The sequence below is a fragment of the Vespa crabro genome, chromosome 16 (assembly GCF_910589235.1).
Source record: "Vespa crabro chromosome 16, iyVesCrab1.2, whole genome shotgun sequence".
Lineage (NCBI taxonomy): Eukaryota > Metazoa > Arthropoda > Insecta > Hymenoptera > Vespidae > Vespa > Vespa crabro.
In genome coordinates, this window is record NC_060970.1 from 1,606,803 (window position 1) to 1,630,310 (window position 23,508).

General features: G+C 30.8%; 2 long non-coding RNA genes and 1 pseudogene across 2 annotated transcripts; 1 reads left to right on the plus strand and 2 right to left on the minus strand.

The window, feature by feature from the left end:
* Window positions 1-12,471: 12,471 nt before the first annotated feature.
* Window positions 12,472-14,856, minus strand: LOC124429782 (annotated as a pseudogene).
* A 2,965-nt stretch (window positions 14,857-17,821) lies between these two features.
* LOC124429737 lies at window positions 17,822-19,460 on the minus strand. Its single transcript, XR_006943539.1, has 3 exons — window positions 19,319-19,460; window positions 18,815-19,210; window positions 17,822-18,745 (listed from the first exon to the last, which is right to left on the minus strand). It is a non-coding gene; the product is annotated as an uncharacterized LOC124429737 (long non-coding RNA).
* A 291-nt stretch (window positions 19,461-19,751) lies between these two features.
* On the plus strand, window positions 19,752-22,857 carry LOC124429734. The gene is made up of 3 exons (XR_006943536.1): window positions 19,752-19,871; window positions 20,707-20,809; window positions 22,544-22,857. It is a non-coding gene; the product is annotated as an uncharacterized LOC124429734 (long non-coding RNA).
* The last annotated feature ends 651 nt before the right edge of the window (window positions 22,858-23,508 follow it).

Below are 23,508 nucleotides of genomic sequence, written 5' to 3' on the forward strand. Positions count from 1 at the left end.
AGATGGTGACTGGGGATGAGAAATGGGTCACATATGACAATATTGTGCGAAAACGATGATGATCAAAGCGCGGTGAAGCAGCTCAAACGGTGCCCAAACCAGGACTAACGGCCAGGAAGGTTCTGCTGTGCATTTGGTGGGACTGGAAAGGAATCATTTATTATGAGTCGCTTCCATATGGCGAAACACTAAATTCGGATCTCTACTGTCAACAACTGGCCCGTTTGAAGCTAGCGCATTGACCAGAAACGACCAGAATTGGCCAACAGAAGAGGTGTTGTGTTCCATAAGGACAACGCTAGGCCACACACGTCTGTAGTGACTCGCCAGAAACTCCGGGAGCTTGGTTGGAAAGTTTGAATGCATCCACCATATAGTTCGGACCTGACACCAAGCGATTATCATCTTTTTCTCGCATTGCAAAAATTCCTTTGTGATAAGAAATCGGCATCAAGAAAGGATTGTGAAAATCGATTACTAGAGTTTTTCGCCAATAAGGACCAAGACTTCTATGATAAAGGCATTATGAAGCTACCTTTAAAATGGCAACAAATTATAGAATAAAACGGTGCATATTTGACCCAAATCTGACAATTCGAAACACTTTAAATAAAGTCTTGATGTTCACGCAAAAATAATGGATTTCTTTTTCCCTAACCTAATATACAGTTAGCAGTTAGATATTCTATATTAACAATTTATATATATAATGGGACCTATGTTGTAAAACCAATCAAATCTTAGGTTAAATTAAGAGTTCATGTAATAAATAATAACCGCATTCAAGTAAAATTATTAACATTCATCAGTTAAAAATCTATTATGTATCACTACTCGGTACAACTCATTATAACAATTTATTAACAAAGGATATACCTCTGTAACTTTGATACGCGAAAATAATAAAGACAAATGATAAATCCAAGGTTTTATTTCATAACCTTACTAAATTAATCGAAAGAGATAATATTTCACTACAATGTCTAACACTCAATTCACGAAAGGTACTCGCATTAGAACCGCTTAACCAGATATGAAATATACAGTGTAAAATAACAGCCTAGTAGAACCTATCTACTTCTCGAGAGATTCTAAGTTATTTGTTAGATTTAGAAATTAATCACTAACACACAGAACTAAGATCTTGCGACTAATAGAGTTGAGCAACGGATGAAGACTGACTGCCGTGTCGTTACGCTCCCATTTGATCGAATCTTAGAAGGTGTCACTGCGCATGCGCGCCGCTCCTTCGTGCCGTCTATCTACGAAGACATTATTCGAAGACAAAGGTGATGTGATGTTCTGTAAGCGCACTTTCGTCACCTTTTCCGAGTATTGTGCTTGGTGTTACATCCCGCTCCTTTCTCACACATAAAAATTAAAACCTGTAAATAAAAACCTTCTTTTTATATTACTATGTATAGGAGAAAAAGAGGACACCTTACGCTTACGCACCATATAAAATTTTTTACTTTTATTTAATCAAAAACGTACAAATTAAGATCTTTACATATATATAAATATATAACTAACACTATTATATGACACACTCGAGCCCGATGTAAAGGGAGTATATTGTAATACAAACTAACTTCATTATAAAGAACACGATAACAAATAAGTCATAAACATGTAAATGATAAGATAGGGAGACGAAAGGAAACTTAAAAGTCACGGTAAGCGATGCCGAACACCGATAAAGAGAAGGGATGCAGGAGCTCAAGGAATTCAAGGAAGCGAGATTACCGCTCTACGTACGTGCTCTCCTGGAGATACCTCCAAATTTCGTCCCCACATAGCAACCCCAAACTCCAACAAAGGAGAAGGGACATATAAACCTAAAAGAAGTACAAAACCAATACCCGACGTACGTGCTCTCCGCATTGGAAATCTCCAAAAAATTCCATCCCCACCATGGGACCACGGCAGGGGCAGATTCAACTCCACTACGCGCGACAGCTCCATCCTCACGGCGGCGCTACTTCGAGTCGCCTACCGCAGATCGAAGGAGGATATAAGCGGCTGCATCACTCGTCTCCGCGGTTATTTTGACGCATCCTTCAACGACTAAACATCGATCTTAACTAGGGTTAGAATCATCTCTCGTCGAGAAAACTTCCCTTCGTTAATCACGGTTATCTGAAATCATTTTTCGACGACTAAGTCTCACTTTTATACTTAGAAAATTCTTTTCACTCTGTAGTTTAAAATTAATAAATTAGTTTGTTAAGTTTCAATTCAGTGTCGCTCAATTAAACTCGGCTATGCAGGCAACCTCGCGTAAATCCTAAGTTTTAAATTCTCTCGCGATCTTCCTGCTACGCAGTCGACAAGTTCGAAGCTCAAGCTTCCTTTATTCAAGTGAAAACCTTTTCACCTTAATTATTCTTTTATTATCGGTAAATTTTTTTTTAGTTTTTTTTTTCAATTTTTACTATCGTACGAATCGCACGAGTAAAAAGTAATAACCTCCTCACCCCGATAACTATAATTGCATACGAATTGCACGAGTTATCGTAACCATCCTGTAAGGTAATAACTTAGATTATTACTCCTCACTTTCAATTCTCATCTTTCTTGATGCCGAGAACATGACATGGCGATAGGAAGTATCACCTACGACAGTTACTCGCGGCATATTTCGATCTTTATCATTTTCACGAAGACTTAAGAGTCGCGTCATCCAGGAACGCGAGCAACCGCGATGCATTACCATACTGTCTCGTGCCAATCACCATCGGGAGCACCATCTACATCCCGAGGGGCTTAGCAACATCCGATCCCAGAACAAATAATCCGGAAGTTTTTTTCAACGTTGTCGAACCAGAAGATCGCGTATAGGTGTCTACCCCGTGCCGCGAACTGCGCATAGCAGGTAACGGTCTAAAAGGACACGAATCTCACAAAGGTTGGAGCTCCTCAAGGTAAGTTCAGGACGAATAAAATTTTTGAGGCCCGGACCGAGTGGGACGTAACATTGGTCGATGTTTATCACCGGATGTAGTTCCAAGAATCCGTAGCCTCTGGAATGCGATAATTGGAAGGTATGGTTCCAGGAATGTTGATAATATCGCTATGGATAATACTTCGAACGCTAGGTATTAGAACGCTGGGTGTTAGAATTCATAATCACCGGATTTTGTCTCGCCATTTATGATAAGAGTGTCTTGGACTTATCGTTTGACTTTATTATGTTCGCGTATCAAAGTTACAGGAGTATATCCTGTGTTAATAAATTGTTATAATGAGTTGTGCCATGTAGTAGAATTATCAATAGTAGAGTTACCGATAGTAGAATTATCGACAGTAGAGTTACCGATAGTACAATTATTGACAGTAGAGTTATCAACAGTAGAGTTACCGATAGTAGAATTATTGACAGTAGAGTTACTGATAGGTTAATTATCGACAGTAAAGTTACTGACAGTAGAGTTATCGACAGTATTTGACGATAGTAAAATTATCGACAGTAGAGTTACCGATAGTAGAATTATCGACGGTAGAGTTACCTTTTGACTTTGAATTAGTAATTTCCTGTTATTGATAGATGAATCCTACACGACGTCAAACGGCGACGTGACAACTCCCCCTTAATTGAGTCGTTCGGGATCTTCGATTTCCGACGACTTGTTCTTGCGAGCAACCAGGATTATTTCTAAAATTGGGTATCACGCACCTTCCCTGGCGGCGGGAATCGGAGTCACATTATTTTCTAATTTGTCCACTCTTATTTCAATAGTATCATCACTTTCATTGGCTGTTGAAGTTCCATTTCCATATTGCTATTCCGGTTGTTTCAGATGCAAGAGCAGGAGTGTTAACAAACTCCAGACGGCCCCCAACAGGTGTTAGCTCCAACCATAGACTGCATGGAGTACGTATCCTCGAATCACGGCCTCGACAGACAACTCCTTTGATTAGAACAAATAGTCCAATACATCCCGCGCTAGTTGATATGAAAGTTAGGAAATCTTGCCACAATTTCGAGATCGCACCGTCTATGATTTTGTCAATGTACGCTTCTCCCAGTAAGTTATACATGGAGATAGTGTTGGATGGAACACGGTGTCCCGTAGCTCCTCTGTTTAAATAATGTTTTAATGTTTAAGAGTTCTGGTCTTTCGGTGGGGAACATAATACGATCGTGTAAATTTTCCAAGTCTTGCTGAGAGTATATATCACTTCTCATTAAATTTTTTGTGTTTATGTATTTCCATGATGGTTTCGTCAATGGTTGAAGTATTTGGGATATCCAAGAATTTTGACGTTAGTCTATACCAATTTCCCTCTAAATGATACATTGGTGGGAGCAATGCATTGCACTCCCTAATGGTTCCAGTTTTTACTAGTATTCTCGACTTGTGTGTCAAATAGAGGCTGTCGTTTTGGTGATAAACTGGTAGCTCGTAATAGCATTCTTCTGATGGTCTCACACTGACGGAAACAGGTGTCCATTTTACAATGTGTATCACTTCTCCCACCGTTACGGCCATATATCCTGCTGCCTTCATGATAGTGTAGGCGAACTCATCTGGTCGAAGAGTCGCTAATGCTAATGCATTTTTAAGTACCTGTTTAACCAATTCACACTTTTGTTTGATGACGTCACTGTAAAAGACAGTCATCTGGTTTCTCATGTGTTTTTCTAGGTACACGAACTTCGAGTTCACATAGGCGAACATATCAAGATTTTCAACCGATAGTCTTGTTCTTGACGCGAAGACTTGTCCTTCCTTTTTGCGTCTCCAAGATGAATAACTTCGGGTGCTCGCTCCGTAGCAGAGTGTACTCGCACAAGTGATGTTCCGCTCTCTTTTCCAAGGTAAACGTGACGTCCTGTGTCGTTATAGTTTAGATGTCAGGATATATTTTCATACGGCTTGTCGCTTCTAATTTTGTGGCTAGTCCCTCGTACAGCACGTCGTAATGTTCGAAATTACACGATAAGTCAGGTCTAGTTATCCAAAATGCGTTCTCTTCCTCGTCAGTAACACATGTACCATCCGTAAAAACACACAATGTACCTTTGCTTAGCATTACACTGTCCTATTTAATTTTAACTGTTGCGTAATATTCTTTAATGTTTATTTTCACTGCTACCTCCACTACTACATCGTCCCATGTACCGTAGGGGTGGGCGTACTGTGTCCCTGAGCACTCGCCGTCTGTTGAGATTGCCCCTGCAAATGTAGCACTTCAATACTCGGTGATATTGGCCTGTAAACCTGATACTTGCAAGGTGGGCGTTATTCCCATGATGCCTGTATTGAAAGCGGTCTTGCATGCCTCAGCTATTAGGTCCATAAGATACATTCTCCGTCCATTTTGCACAGATGAGACGTGCGATGACATTCCACAATAATAAATCGTTCTATCGAGTTCTATTCAGCACTGGTGCATATGTATTTGGTTGTATTCCGCTAGTTGCAGAAGCTGAATGTAAACTTCTGTGGCATTTTGTGCGTGCGATGGAGTAGTGCATTCCCCCGTATGCAGCAGTGAAATTGTCGTGATGTTCATTGAGGCTCCCCCACAGTCATACCCCAAAGGCCAAACACATACGCTGATGATGCCTATGAACGTTATTAATATGCCGAGAAGCCTCATTATTTCTGTAACACAATTACCTTAATCTATTTCATTTTAGATAATCTTAGTTTATTCATGTTCACTACCTTAGTAAGTTTTCCTATTTATAATTTAACATTTTTTTGGGGAACTATTTCTAAAATCTGAAGATGTCCCGATTCCTAATTTTTTCGAGAATGTCCCATAAGTAACATTTATGATTTAAAGTCAATTAATTAGAAAATTTCGAATATGAAACAGTCCCAAAAATAAGTTTGCAAGTCTGTCCAACTCCATATAATTAATCTGTCGAGTTAGAAAGTTTCGAGAGGCCGAATTTAAGATAAATCTACAATCAGTCAGTCTGTTTAATCTACGATATCAAATACTAAGTCGAGATCAAAATACCGAAACATTGAAGTTAAAATTGTATGCTTAAAGTTGTATGTGCATGTACTTACGCGCATAGACGGTACAGTCACGTCCACTAATTCTCAAGACGAATTCGATTCGAAGAAGTACCTAGAAGAATCCTTAAGTAGATGAATTCTTTAAAGTTATCATTCTTAACAGATAAAATAATAAATAAGCCTCATCCCGAGTAAAGGGTTCCGCTCCTGATCGAAAACGAGACATGTTGCTAGGTCGACGTAGATGATTCGTCTTTAACCTGACTGTATCAGTAACTATCAAAATTTCTATTATTTTTTTCATGCTTACTTCTTTTAGAACATGACATCAGTATATCTGCTTTCGACATTTCTTGTAACAGATATCCGCACTTCAATTTTTTCAATTTATCGATTAAAATTTGCTTGATGACTCTTGTACTGGATAAACTAATTGGGGCAATACTAATATTATTTAGTCTCTCACGCTACTTTATGTTGCGCGTCAGGTCTACATATTTCGCAATTTTTTCTACATATGCTTTGATTGCTCGCCGATATTGTTTTGTCACGATGATTTCATCTTGAACTGCAATGGCAAAATACCTGTCATAGAGAATAGTTGAGCTTTTGCAGCCAGTCCGTTGAAGCTTCCTTGTTTCCTCCATTACCACTAAGTTGATAAGGATATTTTCCATGGATTGCTTTACTTTTCCATGTCTCAATAATTGGTCCGATGTCAGTGTCCGGTTGATACTCCACATCATCTAATTTTAACGAAGTTTTCTTTTGCGAAGTATTCTATTTCATATTATAATATTGATTTCATAAAATAATGATGAATTTTTCATAAATGTTAAAAAAAACTGGAGTTAAAAAAAGAATGTAGTCATTGATAAAAGAAAACTGGTAGAATAACAACCCATAGGACTAAAAATATGTTAATAAATACTTAATTCGGAATTTTCAGGAATTAATATACTAGTTTCCGTTTCTCTTATGCTATGAAAAGATATCTCTCGAAAACGTAGTAATCAATTTCTATTCAAAGAGATAAGGTTTTTACTTTCCAGGTGTATAGCTTTTCAAGTATGTTAAAGATTCCTTCCGTACATTATAATCTGAAATCAAATTTCGCTATTACAATTTTGAATGATGATCAATTAGATTAGGGCACAAAGCAAAGAAGAGAATATATGCCAAAGAGGCTCCAACTCACGAGAGAAACTATAGGCTATTAATGTATTTTCAAAGATTCATAAGAACCTTTCGGGAATAGTTCTTAGTTATATTTTAATTTTACTATATTATCACTCAAAATGCTCTTATGATGATGGATATAAAAATGTAAATTTGAAAAATTTAGACGACGTAACATTCCGTCTCCGTTTCCATATTGCCCCATGTACGCGAGTAGAATTATTTGATTTTTGCATTTTCATTATTGAAGTCGAATCTCATACATTTATCATTTTTCTTTGTTTTAAAGTTAAATTAAATTTATAGTCGTCATCGTTATGATAACGCTGGCGAGCGCTATTGAAAGTCCTACCGTGGACTTCGTTTTATTATTCAAAATTTCGAATGGAAGATAGTTTGTTTTTGAATTCAGAACGTTATTGAAAAAAATATTATAACCCGAAATGACCAGTTAAGTAAATCATGTCAGGTCTAGTTTTAATATTTCCAATATATTACTATGTTTGAATTGTTAATTACGTGGCTCTTAAGGTGATTCTTTTTATAAAGATTATAATATAAATTTATGATATATAATAATATTATTTTGAAAATAAATTAATACATTTCAACGCTGAAAAAGGAAAAAAAGAGCAATTGAATATGTGTTAGGAATACGTTAGAAATACCAAAGAAATATATTTATTCTACATATTTATTAATAAAATGAACATTTCAGGATACTTCAACTTTTTGAAAAAAAACAGAAAATATTATTTTTAAAAAGTATTTAAAAAGTGTTAGTTGGTTTTATGATTAAAAAAAATTTATATATTGATCAAATTGATACTCGATACAAATATTACTGCGATTGAATAAACCGTACACAAACGGACTTCCGCAATCATGAATATTTCAAAAATGTTTATTTATTGATACTACAGTAGAATTTTCATTGTAGCGTTGAAATGCATGGTTTGAAATATACAAAGTTGATCGGCGATGGGAACAACAGCATGCATGGGAAGCTTATCATGATCCGTAATTATTAGTTGAAAAAACAAAATGCCACAAAAATATACTACGTAATTATAGTAGCTCCAGTATCTCCGTTTAAATAAAAAATATTCCACCATCATATAGCGACAAAATACTCAAACTGCTGTAACTGTAAACGAACTATCTTTGTATATTAACATGGAATAATTACAAAAAGATATTTACAAAGAGTTGTTTTATATTTTTGGTTTCCATAAAAAGTGTAAAAATCGCATATATTGTCGTAGTGATAAAACGAAACCACGTACACTATATTAGAACAATTAGTATTTTCCAGTAAATATAATTGGAAATTAATTGTGTTGCATATAACCAATTTAATATTGGACGTAAATAATAATCTGACCAAATTATATCATTCGTATATAACTAAAATTATAAGTGACAAAAGTGAACCTACGGCTCATATTAAACTTAATGCAAAGGTGCTATTATTCGTATAAATTCTAGTAGTGCGTGGCATCTTCAAATTAATAAAAAACTGCCAAGTAAAGAATTAATTAATTGGGCATGTTTAATTTTAATTTATCTAATTAATACTCTGACAGATAAATGTACCAAGTAAAGAATCTTTTACACGTCACTGGGACAGTGGTGTTAACGCACACGTGCGTCTCTCTATTGTTCACAGTACTTTCTCTTAAAGGTCATGTATCACCACTGGAAATATTTACCCTTGGGAACTTATTGGATATTAGCTAACAAAACGCATAGATAAAAAACATATGGCCAACTTTGTCTGGGTTTCTTAGTAAAGTATCTGTGTTTCGATAATATGTCAAGCCGACCAATAATGAAAGTAGACTCCTAGGCGCGACAAGTCAAGGGTTATTTGGTTTCTAACTTTAAAATATCTATTGACACCCTACAATCTACATGATCATTAGAACAAAGGGGGTACACATGGAATATTTAAACAATCCAATGAACTATCCCCGACCAATGGGCCTTTATTCTTTCCCTTTCCATGCTCAGATCATACTTCAACTTCGCCCTTTTTATTCCCTGTAATTTCATTGCAGTCTGTGTGGATAGTTCTAGACTTCCAAAAACTAGGCAAATTACATCTTTCACATTCACGACGTCTAAGCTCTCAAGTCTTATTCAGAACCAGCCAGTACAACTACCTACACATCATTATACGAAACACATAAATAATTGTAACTTAATTCATCAAATATATATCGAATCAACTTCAACGCGTGCAATATTTAATATCGCGCATCTACCTCGCGAGTTTCACATGATCCTTTAAAAGAACGCGCGTTTTTCCATTAATTCGCGGGAACGCGACAAGCGGTATTTTGCTGACGGTCTTCAATGGTATCCTAGCCTAGTGCCGCCGCTCTTATTCATCGCGACCAGTGGGTCTGTAGCTCGGACAGACGGAGGATATTTCTCCGTGCAAATTGACTGTCATAGCTGGTCCGATGCGGGACGCACATCTAAAATCGCTCTCGTAGTTGCGCCCACCCTGCGAAACACAAAACAGTTTAATCCTTCGAACCGGATTCTGGAGACACTGATCCTGTGAGAACTATAAGGAGAAGCCGATTAACACGTAAAGGAAGAAAGCAGACGCTTCACGACGTCTCCTATCCTTTACAACCAAACGCTAGACGACCAACAAGTTCTAGATAGTAGCAACAAAGAGTAGTTGCAGCGCCCACACGACTCAATACAAAACAAGTAGTATTATTTTATTGTTTGGACATTAAAAGGGATGATAAGATTGAAAGTAATTACCGCTTTCAATTAGGAAGAATAGATGAAAGCTTACGTTTTTTTATCACGAGTACCTTCCGCCTGAAATGGTTTATTCCTCTAAAGCTCGTATTCTTCCAACGCGTATTTTAAAAATACAATATACTTATCAAAGTTTATCCGAGATATCCAAATAGTAACTTGTCACCACTGATTTTTCTATTGAAAGATAGAATGTATATAATGTTCATAATATTCAAATATGTTTTTATTACTAATATCATGTTGCATTGTTATTTGGTGTAGTAATAATAGTAATACTTGTAGTACAGAATGGATTAGTCCTATCGGGGTAAACCATTTAAAAAAAGCGCTAAGAGTTTTACCTCATAATAATATTTTGATTTCGGTAATAATATGTAATATTTAAATACTCACTAATTATTATTTTTTACAAAATATTGGATAAAATCTTGTTTTTATATCGTAAATTTATATACTACTTATTATAAGTATTATTCTAATTATATTTATTATTATTAATGTATTTATCGTAAAATAGATATGGGTCGTGTCTAGTACGACCCTATCAATGAAGGATATTTATATGTATCATATCAATCGTCGAAGTTACACCTACTTCGAACGATAGATGATGAACAGCCTTAAAGAAATTCTCTCTCTGTGTGTTTGCAAAAATTTACACTATGAATTCTTAAGACCTCATTTAAAAGATAAAGTATTTTTACATGAGATTTTCATGTACGATATTGGAAAAATGTCATCTTCTGTGCAAAAATCATCTAGAAAAAAATAATTTTCAAAAGTAATATAAAAACTTGTTTTAAAAATCGGAAACAAGAATATCGATTGACTAGATTTAACGTAAACCTATTTATTTTTTGTCAATAAAACGAATAATTTAGGGTATATTTGCATTATTATTTGCGGTTATTGTATATATGAAGAACTCACTTGCCAAATTGATTAACTCCATAAAACAAAAACTGGAGAATATAGTGAAATAATATAAATTGCTTTTTAAAATTCTCTTTAAAGTATAAATTTAAATAAACATTGTAAAATGTATAAATACAAACGTAGCTTTTATTTTACAACGTATAAAGTGAATAATATAGAACAGTTCTAGAATAATCGTTAAAAATAAATTGTTTTTTATTTCAGGAATATCAGTATTAAATAACGGAAATTAAAGAAATTTATTATGAGTATAAAAAGTGAAGACTGCATCAAGAGGTTTAACACACAAATTTGAAAACATTCAAAAAGTGGAGTTAATCGAATTGACTCGTATATATATTATATAGATTAAGTTTATATTGTGTCAATGTATTATAATAAGATTTTTTCAATGTGATCCTGCACTTTCATCAAACATTTTGTTCATCCGTCTTTTTTTTTAATAATATTACCTCTTAACTTGTCAATCGTTTGCAATTTTTTGGCATAGATTTAATGTAGCTTCATAAAAAATAGACATTACATGATCTTGGTTACCAAATAATGTGATCACTTCGTAAAATAACGAATTCTTTGAATTTTTCAGCCAGTAAGTCACTTGACTATTGATGAGAGGCTAATATCACTCATGTCATTGATAAAATTGAATCCTATTTGTACGAGAATGTTCGTACAAATAATCGAAAATTAGATCAAGAGAAAACACATGATCATACAGAGCCAAGGTGGTCACTTGACCGTTATTATTTTTTATACATAATGGTATCACCTGAATATATTTTAAAATGAAGTAAAAAATATTACAATATCACAAATACAATTTGCTTTATTATAATTTAACCCTTATCACTCCAAGTGTATTTTTCAGGCATTACACTGACTATTTTATTCCTTATTAACTTTACTTTTCGACCACTCAATTATGACTCTAAATTCCGTATACACTTTATTCACATCTTAGCTAATCTTTTTTTTTTATTTTATTCTAAATGCATCTATTTCACTTTTATGACGAGAAAGAAAAAAATTATTTGCGGCTAATTTGGGAAGATAAGCGAATTGTAATCATAGAAAAAATTTCAAAATCAAATATGATTATTGATTATTATCAAAATTATATATTTCTTGAAAATGTATAAAGATTGTTTTAAAATAATTTGAAGATTATTACTTGCATGTTATGGTCGCATTTAAAGTAAGATATTCCAAACCTAATAAGCAAGCATATATAAAAGATAAGTTAGAGTTGCCGATCGTTAATTGCACTAAATAATCGGAGTGATAATAGTTAAAGTTTGTTGTAAGTTCTTAATGGAAAAAACTATTTTCAATTACTACCTTTCTGGTAGCCTCTGAACACTGCATAAAATAATGCTATCTTTAATTAAATTCCCTATTTTATAATATATATATTGTAAAATTTCGTAATATTTACAATATAATACATTGTAAAACCCCTGTATTACCATTTTTAAATATGTTATTAGAAGTGATTATACAGGATTTTAAATATAAAGATTTTAAATATAACTTATAGAAAATTGTTTATTATTAATAAAATATAAACTGTATTTACACAAAAAAAACTATCAAAGCATAATTTTATACCTTTTACATTTTATAAATAATTCAAGATAAATATAAAATTCTCCACAATACTTAGATTGCCTATTTACACAATATAAATATAATAATAATACAAAAGATATAAATTATTTTTAACTGTCCGATTCTAATTGTTAATTTTCATTTTGAGTAGTTTCACTAGAAATTTTTTACTTTATCCACGCTTTCGCTAATGCCAAGAAGTTAAGATTTGCTCTTTGGTATATTTTGGTAGTCGAATACTTTTTCCGGAAGCGAAATATCTTCTATTTAATATAGATTTTTTTTCATATAAATTAAAAATACTTCTTTTTAATTTAAATTCCTCCAAAACTATTCAATGTTATTGTACTATTTAATGTATATTATAAAAACTACATACTCCATCTTCTTCAACCATTCGTCTTCTTCGTTTAATTCTTCTAGGCATTTTGACAATAATTTTAATCTAACTCTATTTGTCTCCCTTCTCATTTTCGAAATCTCTCCATGCTCCCAAAAGTAATATTCTCCTTTCTTTGTCACAATTTGCAAATAATGGATAATTCCGACGTTCAAAAATTCTACACGCTAAAGTAACATTATCAACATCATCTCCGGATGGAGAATTAACTAATTCAAATTTAGCATAAGCTATCCAAATGCGTGTATTATAATGTAAGAAGATTTATAAATTAAGTTTTTTATATACATATTTATAATTATACAATGAAATCAAGCTTACTTTGACATGAACAATTCGTTCTAATAATCTCTGAAATAGCTGTCTAGTATTTTCTATTTCATAGACATATAGACATTATAATAATTACATAAATATAAGTAAATAAAACATAAGGTAAATGTAACTATAAGAAAAGTAGTTTACTTTTATTCACGTTATGCAGTTTTGAGATGCAAATTCAAGTAATTTCTCATACAGAATCCTGTATCTGTCAAATTCTCTAGATTGTGTCTATAAATCATTGTAACCACGGTACAATTTGTCTTTGGGATAAACACGCAATATTATAAATGAAATTACTTGAAATAAATGAAATTAAATATTTAAAAATACAATAATTTAATACTTATAAAGAAAAAAAAATGGTAATAATAATAGCATACCAATGTTTTTCTCACTATAGTCAAATTTTGTTGTTGTATTTCAACATAGCCATATTCTAGAAAATGTGAAATATTAATATGGAATAAGATCTAAACAGGTTCTGAAAAATAACAAGATTATTATAAAGTTTTATTTTTATATGTAACAATAAAATATTATAAATTTATATCTTCATATATAACAATAATTTTATATAAGATAAACTGTACCTGAAACTTGATGAAATCTACCTATAACTTCCGTGTCAATTTCTTTGAACAAAGTATAACTTATCTACAAATAGATATATCGTTTTCATGCGCCTCATGTAAAAAATTTATTTTATAGAAAGAAACTTCAATTTGACTTCAGAATTGTTAAAAAGTAAATATTCATTACCTTAGTAGGAGGGACATTTCCTATAGCTCGTTCATACGCTCTTACAACATTATGATTTTCTTCAGATTTTACTAATCTCAGATAGTCGAATCAAGCATCATTAGAAGGATTCTCCTTGACTTCTTTATTATTTATATATATGCATTATGTATTTCATTTGTTCTTTCTTTTAAAGTATTGTCTAAAGCATACTTAGAAATTATTCTTCCTCTATCATGCTATCAAAGACATATTAAAATTATACTTATTATAACAGAGAAACTGAATATATTGTTATCTTAAAATAATACTTCTTTCTGTACTTCTTTAAATCTTGCAAATGCTATAAATAGCTTTTCATCTAAGCTCTCATCTCCGAAAAAGTTTATAGCATATTTATTATAAACTTTGCGTCCTCTATTTATTACAAAGTATATATCTCCCTATATAATTATATATCTCTACCTTGCTCTTTGTATTTCTTTATATCGTAATTCAAATTTAATATATGTTTGCCATATCTGTTAGTCAGGTTCCCATTCCATCCATCGCCCAAAAACTTGACGTGTTTCTATAATAAATCTCTATAAAATCAAGTTAGATAATAAAAAATAATCTCTCATTTTATATCAAATCTTACCAGTAATATTTTCTAACATTTCTTCCGTAATATATGTGTATTTGTATCAAAATTGATTTATTCTAGGTAAAATTGTAACTGCACGATCTAATAAATTTCTGGCATAATTTATTTACTTATTGTGCAATTCTATTTCAATATAATATAATGTTTCTATGATCAACATCTAGCGCACGTTCATATACAGATTTAAAATAAATTGGACATATAAAACCTTGAAATATTTCTAATACAACTAAGACTATAAAATGTACTATTTTTTGTATTTAAAGTACCTTTCTCTCTGTATTATTTGTGACTTTCTTCCCATCGGGCATATTTCATCCGATTCGTTATAACCATATGATTCTTATACATATTGTCGTCATAGATATTTCATTTTCCATGTTTATAGTCAGCCAATTTATGGGGATCTTATATTTTCTGCTTAAGCGGCTAAAAGGGAATACTTACAAGTGAATTGTTCTCCATGTAAAATTATAGATAGGTTTAACATTATTGCAGGTTTAACATGATTTAAATTTTCTCGAGTGCTTTGTTTTTCACCTAAAAAAGATTTTAATTGTGAATAAATATTACAATTATAAGTTGTGTATGCTATAATTTATAATTATAAAATAAAATATACTAATGTATAATAATCATTTTACCTTAGCCATTTTGGGTATTTTTTGTGATTTTTCCGTGGCAATGGTTAATCGTTATTCTAACCAAATAAACACAACTTCGTCTACGCTCACGTGAAAACAGTCTGGCAACTGGTTCCTTCTTCGCCTTACATATCGCATATGATCTTTTAACCTTTTAGCTACTAAATGCCATCGTGAAGAAATAATATGGAAACAAATACGTAACGACGATAAGGTAGTAAGACAATGATAGCGGATGAAAACCTACTTGTCATGATATGTTGTTTTCTTCTCCACTGCGTTGCCATTGCTGTGGCGGCAATTATAAACAACCTTGAATTTTTATACATATAGGGAGATATTTCGGCATCTGCTTATTCTAATCAATCTGATAAAATACTCTTGAAGTAGCTGATAGCTCATTGTAAAAACAACTTAGAATTGCTAAAAGTTCTTATTAAAAATTGCTTTGAGTGCAAAAGGTTAGTCTTATCTATCGTTGGATAGTCCTGGGTTGAAATTATCAAGGACAGGATTTATTGAGTGTACGCGCATAAAATCATGACATAAAATGACGTTTTTTACTCCTTTTGTTACCTTAAATTATCGTCAGCAAATGTCATGATGTATATAATATAAGTATATTTTTCTATTTTTTCCTATTACTATTCTTATTATTATATTATTATATTACATATTATTATTATAGTAATAGTACTAGTAATAGTAATAATATGAAATGAAGTCCTACAGAGGAAACCATAACAAAATAGCACTGGGAGAAAAATCTCGTAATGTGCCACTCGTTACTTCAGCCAAAAGAACAGGAGTAATTTTTGACCAATTTTAATGAATGAGGTCTTATTTTAAACATGAATCTACCATAAATCTTTCTCGAATTTTTGGAAAATCTTTTTATTTGTTTATAAACTATTCTTTAAAAAATACTATTTTTAACACGATTTTTTTTAATAAAATAAATCTTTTTCAAAAATTCGGAAAACTGATGTCCTAGATTAATTCTTCGTCTTTAAAATGCGACCTTATTCATCGGTCAAGAATTACTCCTATTCTCATGGATTACGTAAGTCATTATAATGTTTAATGAATATCCTTAAACTATTAAAATGTATATCTATATCATTACAAATGCTTTTTTATCAAAAGAGAAATATTTTTATACAAAATATCTATTAATAATTGTAAAAATTTGAAAGTTAGATTCAAGTATATGTCAATTAATAGTAAATGTATATCATGTTAATGTATTTAGCAAACGAATATAGGCATTGCTACTTATAGCATATGTAAAATCACACTAGGATAGATTAACTAACAATTAAAATGTTCACTCTCAACCTAGTCCTTGACTAGTCAAAAGCGATGTGTGTATTTATTTGCTAAATAATACTTTTGAAACAATATAAAGAGTTGAAAATTGTATATTATTTTGTTTTATATTATTGGTTACATTTGTTGTAGATGATGGTCATATCGTAATAAATAATAAATACAGATTTATGAGTGTTTTAAATGAAACTGAAAAATTTGAATACAAATACCAGTAACTCTGAAGACAATAAAAATATTACATACATTTTATTACAAAACATAAAATATTACTACTCTTTGTTTTTACATCACTATCATCATAGTGCGCTGCGAATTCTTATACAGTCGTATTTTTATACTTTGAAAATTACCTTCTTGAAGATGTTTTGACAATCATAGGATAACTCTTTAACAATTTGTTATGTAAAATGACCAATTAATTTTGTGTTCTTTAACAGAAAAATATATATAAATAAATAATCTTGTAAAAATGCAGAATTATGGAAGATGTATGTATATAGAGTAATTGATGAGTAAAAGCTTCATAATTTGACATTAAAAATATCTCATCTATGAAATCACATAAGAAAACCATAAAATAACAATAATGATTGAAATAACACGAAATACAATTATAAAATTTTTTAATGTTTTTGATGTGTCAATTGTTAAGACAATATGGACCAATGACAAGATATCTCACATTTTCTACGTATTAAGCAAGAATGGTATTATGAGTTAGTAGATTAGTAATAAGAGTTAATAATTAAAAATTTTGCCAGATTAATCGTAATATTTTTAATTTATATAGAATATTTCAAATTCGTGATACTGAAAATAAAATAAGATATAAAGTTTTTCCTTACGAAGTTTAAAATATTGCTCCATGTATATATCATTTACATTATAAGCAAAAGAAGTGAAATGCGCTATGTTTGCAAGCTATATGGAGTTTCGTTTATTTACTAAATATCATACTTTAAAAAGAGTTTTGTATGCACAATTTATATTAAAAACGCATGTAATTTCAAAATATTTGTTGAAAACAAATATTAATATGACGATGTTAGAGATTTAAAAATATTTTATGCGAAAAAAGATGATTAGTAATAAGATGTCTGGTCCGTAATATGTTAAAATGGTTTAGTATTATGATATATTCTGTTTACAATTTCTGTTAAACAGATTATAGTATAAAGTATAATTGAAAATTTTAAACATTTTATTGTTAAAAATATATCTATAATATCATGTAGAACAGAATAAAATAGTTAGCTAGTGTATAATATTAATTCTTTATTCATTCATATAGTTAATGTTTTATAGTATTAGATAGCATTACGTAAAGCTTATATGAGAATATGTATCTTATTTTCTCCTTCGATTGCCGATAAATGATGCTTTACCGATTTCTTTCACCTTTAGGTTTATCTTTCACCTTCACCGTAGATTGTAAATAACAATTTTAATTTCCTCAGAACGTTCAAAAAAAATGTCCTATTCAATCTTGAGTTGCCGTTGTATTACTTTTTGTTGACAAGGCGAAATTTTTTTACGCTCGTGTACAAGCGCGTATGAAGAGTGTATGTGTGTGTATATGTACGACACACGCATATATATATATATATATATATATATATATATATATATATATATATATATGACGTATGATTAATGAAGCCATATATGTAAATTCGTCTGTTAAGTCAAATTCTTGTCAATTAAATTTTGCATTCTTTTCAAAATTATTTATTATAACAATTACTTTTTATTCTTAGCTTCTTTTATTTTATTTCTTATAACGAACATTTCTTATAACATGCTTATAACGAATGTTTTATGTGTCAACAGGCATTTTTCTTTGTAAGATTTTTTTCTAAGTATCTAATGTGATTTAGAGGGCAATGAAGGATGGATTCTTCGAAATGGAGACTAATAGCGTAACAATATGAATATTTTATGTAATACATTATAGATCGATGTAAAAATATACAGAAATTAATTATGGCATGTGTGTGTGTGTGTGTGTATATATATATAACATATATCTTTCTATTATATATATCTATTTATATATGTATCATATACTGTGACGTACACATGTGTCCCTCAGTTATTCTCAGTACTTTCTCCTAAGGGTCATATATATATTACTGTTCGAAATATCTGCTTTTGGGAACTTCTTGGATACTTGCTAAGAATGAACATAAATAAAAAACATATTATCACCTTTGTTCGAGTTTTAACGTTTTTAGTCAAGTACCTTGTCTTCAATAATATGTCGAAATGGGCAATAAATAAACTGTGAAAGTAGACTCTTAGGTACGACGAGCCAAGAGTTTGTCCTTCAAATATCAGTGCAACTCTCATGAGTCCACACGTTCACCAGGACAAAGGATCACACATGAGACTGTTTAAACATTTCGAATAAACTATCTTGACACGCTCACGATCAATAATGATATTGCTTTCCCTTTCGTAACACTTTTTACTTAAACTCCTTTATTTCCATTTTCTTTTCCTAATTCATTAATGCCTTCGTGGATAGTTCGGGAGAAATCTACAGGCAATCACATCAAAGCATTTTTACTCAGCAGTAAAATAATCGAGTCTTATCAATATCACTGTCTATGCCTCAATCGGGGCAATCCAGCACAATCTAAATAGCAACAACATAAGTATACATTATTATACAAGAGCAACAATTGTATTTTATTTCAACAAATATACTGTGATAACTATAATTCACACTATATTTGTTATCTACCTCACAAGTTGCACGGAATCCTATAAAAGAATGCGCGATCTCTCATTAATTTGCATTAATAAACTCCGACGGTATCCTAGCCTTATGCTGACTCTTATTCATAGCGACCAGTTAATCTATAACTCTGACGATTAGGAAGGACGGGGAAAGATTCGCCGTACAAATCAATTATTATCGCTGATATAATCGCTGATATATATATGTATATATATATATGTATATATGATATATATATGTATATATATATATATATATATATACACACACTTACATATATATATATATATATATATATTAAAGAGCATACAAGTCGACTGAATAGAACACGCGTGCGTTCCTGTACGTGCGGGCATGTGTGCGATACGTGATGTTGGTGCGCATGTGCGGCCAATCAGTTGGGCTCTTTGTTCTCATCATCTGTCTATGCTTATTTCAATTCTGAAGGTCCACGAGAAGTGTCGTCAGTACTATCGTCAGTTACTATCAGTTGTAAGGACGAAGAAGATGGTAGAAGAAAGAAGAAATAATTTCATGATGTAACTTCGAACAAAGAGTAGGTGTTTTATTTTTTGTTTCTTTTCATATATAGTAAAAGCAGGTAAGTATATATGTATAAAAATACTGGTCCAAGAAAGTAGATCAGTTATTTTTTTTGGGTAGAACATTAATTTATTAAAACTTTCTTTTTGCATATTTTTTGCCATTAATTCTTTGCAACGTTATATAACTTTAAAATTATGTTTAATGCTCATCTGTATTTTGAAAATTTCGTTTTATTTCATCAGTAAAAAAGAAATTCTTACTTTATATATAAAACTTTTCTTATGTTTAATAAGTATATGTTATACTTGGTATATATATAATAATATAATTGTATATATATAATAGTATAATTATAGAAGTAATATTATAACTTTCACATTATACAATTCTGTTTATATATACGAAAAAGAAATCGATTTGTAGAGGATGAAGTTAAAGAAAAAGGATCACAGTAAAAAAATGTCAAACAAATGCATTGTATATAATGAAAGTTTTGTGTAAGTCTTTATTCTTTTAGATTATTCTTTTAGAAAGACACAGTTATTTATTGACAATTATGTTCTTCACGAAAAGCATCACTTTCTTTCAGAAACCGATTAAACATTTCTGATGATACCGAATTCTAATATTTTATTTCAATTATATAATATTTTAACTATATTATTCAATTTAACTATACTATACTATTATAACTATATTATTAAACCCTAATAGATAAAAATGAATAGATGGAGATATTGTTTCTTTAGAATATTTACAAGAGATATTCAAATTTCTTACATAGATAATTTTACTTATTATTCGATTTATTATTTGCTTGTATATTAGTATAAAATGTTTAAAAGGTGGTGCTCCATAGATAGGTCTTCGTCATTCTTGTTGCCGGGATCGCTGAGACTAGTTTGGGTCCGTATGTGATAATGAAGTTTTATCATCTCGTAATTACAGGTAATTAAAATTTTTTTTTCTATGTTACTTATTCGTCCAATATACATAATCGATCACCAAACATGAGATTTCTACGATATAGTGTTTGCAAGTCAAGAAAATATTGCGTTTTTGAAACGTTGGCGAAAATATAATCACCGTTTACATGTTTTCATCGCCGTGCTATTGCGTCATATTTTTCTCGAATTTCTGGCCTTTATTTTTGTGGTTGCTTTTCTTGTTTTAAGATAATTTAGTTCGTGTCCTTTTCAAAAAGTCGAATAAAAATAAATAAAACATTCGCTTGCTAGGCACGTGATAGATGCGATGGACAATAGCTATTGGCTGTTAAACTACTATTGATAGTCAACTGTAAAATTTAGAATTGAAAATGGCTTTTTATTAGCTAGTTTCGATTTCTCGGGTTTACTAGACGGATGAAGGATTACTGGCAAATTGTTGAAGAAGAGTCTGAAAGTTGTAAATACGGTTCTGTTCTGATCACGCATGTTTATTTCTACTGATGACTCGTTGAACGGAATATAATAATTTATCAATTATTAATCTTGACTGATCGTATTATGTGTTATATTCGATTTTTATCTAAATCGTATATATTTGTGTACATACATATGCGTACTTAATATATCGTACATATAATATATATACATGTGTGTATATTCCTGATAGATACTATACATGAATACTAATACTATATATGTGCATACATATATCACACGTACACGTTGTGTATATGACTCGTCATGGATAAATATATGTATATTCATACATTTGTACAGTTACGCACATGTACATACGTAGAACTCTCAAAATTAAGACATTTCTTTGTCACAACAGCGAACAAGTTTTCGTTCGGAATTGTTATTGTCAAGCTCATGGTATAATTCATAAGACAGTGAATGCTATCTTATTTATAATATATATTAAGGATAAATATATGTATATAGGTTGGAAGAAAATGGTAGGATTTGAAAGACAAGAAAGGACATTTTGTAATAACTTGTGTTGTTGTCAAAAGAATATTATATTACCTTTCAAAAATTATAATACTACGTATATTGTGTACTATACCTTATATGTAACATACGTTTTGTCTATGTACAATAATACATAAAATTCTATGCATCGACAAAGTTGGAAACACAGTGAAGATCGTGTATTATATTTTGCTGTTTTTCTTATGTAGTCGAAGTAAGCTAAGTGTGCTGTTAAAAAAAAAGTCAAGTATGTTTTGATGTATGAGGGTACGTTAAATATGAATAAATCTTCTATTACGTCCTAAGAAATGATATCAGTAATTGTTCTCGGAAATTTGTTTTCGTGTACAGAGAGATTTGTATCAGGGATGGGTATAGGTGATCTCTTTTTCTCAGAATGATACGATACCTACTCGCAATAACATTCTCGGCTATTCTTCTACTGTATAAGTATTTGCGTGTTAATTATTCCAGTGAAAATTTAACTATATTTTATTTTAGAATCATTAATAATTATGCTATGTATTTTTATTATAAAATAATTAGTATCGTGAACATTATTAATATTTTTTAAATAATGTTGTGATTCGTAGGTGATATTATTTTTTAATTCTTTTTGTTACCGTTACAATGTTTTTGTTTATTTCATTGTTACTTTTTGCTAGTAAGAATTTGAGTAATCTTTTATTTTTTGACTTTATACTTTTAACTTTTTTTTTGTATTGTACAATTATATTGATATTGTTTTTATTTTCAGATTATGATTGCATTTATTCGTGCAGCCATAGATGAATCGATCTTTATTTCGATAAAATAAAGAAGGAATTGTGAAGTAGATTTGTTGTTAATGTTCTTCGGTTAATTTAAATTTGTTTGCGTTTTATGATGTTAACAAACTTTTAGGAATATCTATATGCATAATTTGAATAATTATTCTATCTATAGAATAGTATTATTCATATAGAAATCTATATGAATAATTTGGGTCCAAAGCAGTCATAGAGTCAATATTTGTTCGTATAAAATTTTATTATTCTTTTTTTCTACACTCAGATATACTATAGATACATATATATATATATATATATATATATATATATATATATATATATATATATATATATATAACAAGCAGTAGATATTCGCGAATTAAATTCATTGTTTGCCTCTTAATTATTAAATAATTATTGCGCATTTGAGTCAGTGCATCATGGAAGATGATCAAGGACTTATTACACTTCTGTAGAAGAATATTGGTAAATAAATGTTTAAATTTAATAGCTAATATAATTCTACATTTTTTTTTATTACGATAAATTTAATAAAAATTGCGTTTAATTCTTTTTCAGATTTGCATTGCCATTAAGTCAATGTATTACAAATTCAATCGAATTAATTTTCCATCTACGACGATTTATTGCATTTTGGACTTATTACGGAACAGCTTAAATAAATTTCGAGCTACGGGGCGAGTGTTTTGGAGCTATTGTGGATTTTAAGCAGTGAGTGAACAAATTTAAATCCCTCCAGTATATATTATGTCGAGGATGAAAGATTCGACTTGACATGAGTTACTGGTTGTAATTTTTTCTATTAATTATTGACGAACATAGTCATTAATAATTAACTTTTTGGATTTACTCTTGAATGGTACAGTTATAATTGATTTTTTATTGGGCATCGTCTAGTTTCATTAGCTTAGGGTAGTATTTTCATGTTTTA